Genomic DNA, 5,754 nt, shown 5'->3' with positions numbered 1-5,754 from the left:
TAGCCATATAAACTCATTTGTCCGTTCCATTTTCCCCTTTTAATCAGGTCAAAAATCATTTTTAACTCCTGGTATTATACGTAGATTGAGGTATTCTGCTGGTCCGAGTTGACCCTTTTATTCAAGGTCATTTTCTAGTTACATCATCAGCTGGTACTTGGTTGTAATCCCTCGGTGTCAGGGAGGCTCACCCCCGGGAGTCATGTCCCACGCTGGGGAGAAGGCAACACATTTACATACTGAGTTTGGCTTCGAGACTGGCCACATTTGAGCAACATGGAGGCTCGCAGGAGGCAACTCTTAGGTACCCTGCAGTTCTAGGCCTTGTTCTTATTTCAGGTGCACAGGCTCACAAGCATAGTCATTAGTATCAAGGGCTCATTGTTGGACCGTCATTCTTTTTTGGTTTTGCCGTTGCACTTGGGGGATTGTTGCTGTTCCTTCTTTTTTTTTTTTAAGATTTAAAAAAAATTATTTCTCTCCCCTTCCCCCCCCCCCCATTGTCTGCTCTCTCTGCCCATTCGCTGTGTGTTCTTCTGTGTCCGCTTTATTCTTGTCAGCGGCATCAGGAATCTGTCTCTCTTTGTTGCGTCATCTTGCTGCATCAGCTCTCTGTGTGTGCGGCACCACTCTTGGGCAGGCTGAGCTTTTTTCACACTGGGCGGCTCTCCTTATGGGGCGCGCTCCTTGTGCATGGGGCTCCCCTACGTGGGGGATACCCCTATGTGGCAGGGCGCTCCTTGTGAGCATCAGCACTGCACATGGGCCACCTCGCCACACAGGTTAGGAGGAATTTGAACCCTGGACCTCCCATGTGGTAGGCAGACAGTCTATCCATTGGGCCAAATCCGCTTCCCTCTACGGTCTTTAATCCTCTGTTTATACAGGACTCCAGTAAGAGGGTTAAGACCCTCCCTGGGCTGTGCTCTACTGAAGTGATCTAATCTAAAGGGAGTCCTTAACCAAACATAATCAAAAGTCCCATCTACAGTGGGTTTCGGTGCACAGGAATGGATAAGCTCGTAAGGCCTGATCTTCTGGGGTCTGCCCAGCTTCAAACTGTCACACCCCCCAAAACTGAAGTCCATCCCATGTGCAAAATGCACTCACTGAGCACAACATCCTCAAAGTCCCAACCCGTTCCAGCATCAAGTCCAAATCTATCTAAACGTAGTCAGCTGAAAAGACCCAGATCTTGTCACCTGCCTCATCTAAACTAGGTATGGCTGAGGGTCTGCTATGGTCCATCCTGGGGCAAAATTCCCCTGTGAACCTGTCAAGCTGGAAAACAAGTTATCAGGAAGGGACATCTCCTTCCACAAGGGAGAAACTGGAAGGAAAAAAAAGGATCACAGGCCCCACACGAGCTTGAAGTCTGCAAGGCAAGTTCCCTTTGGCTTCCAGCCTGGGGGCCCCTGCGCTACGGCGGCGGTCTTCCTTTTCTGGAAGGAGCGCGAGTTTGCGGCTGAGCAGCCCCCACGGCCTCTTTGCTACCTGCAGACCTTTGTGAATTGGGATGCCTTTGCACGTCACACTTCCAGCCTAATCTGCCAGTGTTTCTGCTGATAGAACATTCTCAAAAGCCTCATGGGCCTAACATGGGCCCCCGCCCTTCCTGGATAGCCCCATCCCTGCTCCTGACTCTTCAGGAGGGTGTGCTGGACCCGAGTCACGCCCTGGCCTCCGCGCACGCCGTGGCCGCCTCTGCAGAGCCTGCTTTCCCAGCGGCCAATGTCCTAACCTGGGGGCCTGAGGGGCTGCGGTGCTCCCAGATATCAGGTGCTGGCTCCTTCTTGCTCAACAGCTCTCAATTTCTTTTTCCTCTTGCATTTTACTACAAGAAATAAGGATGGAAACGGATGTGGCTCAAGCAGTTGGGCTCCCGTCTACCCTACAGGAGGTCCAGGGTTCAGTGCCCAGGGGCTCCTGGTGAGGGCGAGCTGGCCCATGCAGAGTGCCGGCCCATGCGGGAATGCCGCCTCTTGCAGAAACAGCTACCCTGTGCAGGAGTGCTGGCCGACGTGGAGAGCTGGCGCAGCAAGATGACACAACAAGACACAGAGGAGAGACAATAAGAAGACGTAGCAGAACAGGGAGCTGAGGTGGCACAAGAGAGTTATCGCCTCTCTCCCACTCCGGAAGGTATGAGGATCAGTTCCCGGAGCCACCTAATAAGACAAGCAGACACAGAGGAACACACAGCAAATGGACAGAGAGCAGACAACGGGGGAATGGGGATACTAGAAATAAATAATTTTTTTTAAAAAAAGGAGAAACCAGGCTGCACCTTCCATACTGAGCTTAGAAACATCCACTGAACAGCCAAGCTCGCTGCATGGGAGTTCTGCCTTCCGCCCAGCGGTAGACCACAACTCGGCCAGCGCGCTGCCTTTCCTCCAGTTCCTGCGCCCCTTCCTTCCAAGCCCTCGCCGGGAGCTCCGCTAGCACGCTGTCCTACGATGCTCGGCTCACGTGGGTGCGGGGCGGCAGGTGCTTGCTCCGCCTGCTGTTCGCTGTGTCCAGTGCTGCCCCCAGTGCTGCCCCCAGTGCTGCCCGCAGCGCCTTCTCGCCCCTCCCTACAGATGGGCTCGTCAAGGCAATCTTAGCCTTTTCCGTCATTTGTCTTAAAACATGAACCAACTCCAAAGCCTCGCCTGCGTTTCTAGGCGTCTATTACCGCGGCACCCCAACTTCCCGTGCTGAACCTGCCCTGCCTTGCGAGGGTTTGAAGCAGCCCGTGCTCCTCGCTCGGTTCCTGGGCCGAAGCCCGCCCCTGGGTGTGTGGGGCCAGGCCCTGACTGGTGGACGCAGCGCCTCTGCGCTTGGGGGTCCTCCTGTCTCCTCTAGACACCAGGCATTGGATTTTGGGGTTCCGGTGACCTCAGTTCAAGATCCTTACCTCAGTCCACCTGCAGAGACGCTGCCTCCACGCAAGTCCCGCCCCCGGAAAGCCAGTCAGAGCAGGATGAGAGGACAGCACGGGGGGCCTGGGGCAGGAGGGGGGCTCTCAAAGACACACGCGCACTTCCTCTAAAGGAGGAAACCCTGAGCCAGACGAGAACATCGTCTGAGACGACATCACCGTGGACAGCCGGCAGCAGACCAGAACCTGCCATCAGGCCTAACTCAAGAACACACACAACACACCGTGGGCAGTGGATGTGGCTCAGGCACCTGAGCTCCTGCCTCCCACACGGAAGTCCTGGGTACAGTTCCCGGTGCCTCCTAAAGATGGCGAGCAAGATGGCAAGCTGATACAGTGAGAGACACACGGAGGAAAACATAATGAAAGGCACAACAAAGCAGGGAGCAGAGGTGGCTTGAGCGATTAGGCGCCTCCCTCCCACATTGGCGATCCTGGGTTCAGTTCCCGGAGCCTCCTAAAGAAACAAGGAAGACGAACAGACACAGCAAGAGCAAACAGTGAGGGGGTGAGGAGAAATAAATCTTAGCCAAAAAACCACACAGATCAGATACGGAAGACATAAACTAGAATATCTAAAGAACCCCTGCTGATCAGTAAGAAAAAAGCGTCTGGTAGAAAGCTGGGGAGAGGCTGACGAGGCAGTTCAGAGACAGGAACACCCACGTGGCCCACGAGCACAGGGAAAGGAGTTCCGCTCCCCCGGAACCGGCAAGTGCGCGCTAGGAGCTCCGGGAAGGCGTCTCTGCACCTCCCAGATCAGCACAGACGAGCAAGTTCAGGGGCGGCCTGCGGCAGCTGGGGAGCACTGCAGACTTTCCATGCCACCGGCAGGATGTACGTTCCCTAGAGGTGCCGGCAACGTTCCCTGCGGCCCAGCAACCCACTTCCGCTGCAGCCCTGACCACGCCACAGGCCACGGGGGCACCTGCCAGCAGCGGTCCCCGAGAAGAGGCACCTCGGCGACTGTCCAGGCATCGGCCAAAGGGGCCGACCCCGGCTCCGTCTTCCGCACGTGTCATGGACGTGCCCACGCCAGCCACGGCGTCCTCGGAGGAAAGGCAGGTCCCCGAGGGCCACAGCCGGCAGGAAGCGTCCTTCGGGCATCGTGGGTCCCCGAGGGAGATAGGCCGTGTGCAGCCGGGGGCCCCGGGCTCTGTCCAAGCTGGTGGAGGGGCCCGTTGCTCTTCCATCCCGTGCGCTCCAGACACCACGTCTCCTCGTCCGTGACGGCGCTGCGGAGGCGCGCCGCTGATAGCCAGCAGGACCGCGGGGGCCCAGGGAGAACGTGCGTGCACGCCCGCGCCCCACAAGGGAAGGGGCTGGTGCAGTGGTGGGCAGGGCTGCCGCGCATTAAAGCTAGAAATGTCCCCTCATGGCGCTGCACCGGCGTGACTGCGTGGGAGCCCCAACGCCCCTCGGGGGCCCAGTGACTGACGGAGGCCCGTTCACGTAGCGGAAGAGCCCTGGACGGAGGCCGTACGCCACCGCCACTGCCAAGTGTGTGATTTGCAGAAAAGGCCAAGACCAGGGCAGCGCGGCCCTCACAGGAGGCACTGTGGACGCTGCGCCCAGCATTTGCGCAGGCGGGCGTGCTGGGAGGGCGGGTGGACGGGGCTGGGCGCGCCATCTGTCCCATCGTGACCCTAAACGAGACTGAATTCACCTGATTCTCATGCACCTGAAATGCGTGCTGGATTCTGAGCCTCTTGGCGCCATGTACTCAGAAGGGGCCACAGCAGGGGGGCGGCCGGCACAGGGCCAGGTTCCCGGGGTGCACGCAGGGTGCCCCCTCACCAGGGTCTGCAGGTGCAGGCAGGCATGTGCTGGGGCTTGGCTTGCTCCCGCGATGAGCACTGCGCGGGGCCTTCCGGGGCGCTCGCAGGGCGTGGCCAGTCCCCTGTGGCCCCCCCCCCGCCCCTGAGGCTAGCAGAAAATGGGGATGGCGGAAACCCTGAGAGCGGAGCCGGCCTGTCGGGAAGCCGTTTCCCGCGCTTCCCCCCACCCACTGGCCCACGGGCTCCACCAGGCACCCTCGCCCGCCTCGGGAGCCTGGGAGGCGGGGCTCCTCCGGGGGCTGCGGACTGGGGCTGCCTCTGCTCCCGCCAACTCTGCTGCACCTGGACGTGGCTCGGTGGCGCCGTGGCTCGGTGCAGCCAAAGCCCTCGGGGGCCAGACGCCAGTGGCGGTGGGGCAGTTGCCCGCGTCCTGAGGTGCTCACAGAAGAGCCTGGGGGCCTCCATGGGCTCCGCCTTGGGGGGCCACAGAGACGGGCTGGGGGCTGTGGGCCCCGAGTGAGGTGACACCGCACACTGGCAACGCCCGCACATCCACGGGCACAGGCCTGGCGTGGGCTGTGGGGCAGCCACCGCCGGCCTCTGGCAGAGGCTCTGGGCAGCAGGGAGCGCGGGACCCCTGCCCGCCAGCGGCCCCTCTGGCCTCGGCCCAGCACCCCCAGGCTGCCCGCTGGGCTGTGGGACGGCTGGAGTGGCACCGAGTGTGGCCACAGCGGCAAGGCCAGGCACCGCCAGCCCCGCCCACCTGCCAGGGCCGCTTCGGACAGGTGCGAGCACCCCACCCGGCAGGTGGCAGGCGGCCTGCTGGCCCGGCCGGGCTCCTGCTCTCACCGGGCTGGAGGCGATGCATCCTGTGTGGACGCTGAAAAGGCTTTGTGGAGATACGACCCAGGACCCGAGGCTGGCGGCGCCTCTGGGCGGGTGTTACTGTCCAGGTGAGCAGACGAGGGAGGATGTGAGGGAGCGCAGGGCCAGGGCGGGCCGGGAGCGGGGCAGGGCGGCTCGCGCACAAAGCCACAGAGAACGAGCAGAGGC

This window comes from Dasypus novemcinctus, chromosome 23, assembly GCF_030445035.2.
Source record: "Dasypus novemcinctus isolate mDasNov1 chromosome 23, mDasNov1.1.hap2, whole genome shotgun sequence".
Classification (NCBI taxonomy): Eukaryota; Metazoa; Chordata; class Mammalia; order Cingulata; family Dasypodidae; genus Dasypus; species Dasypus novemcinctus.
This window is presented reverse-complemented; position numbering follows the sequence as displayed.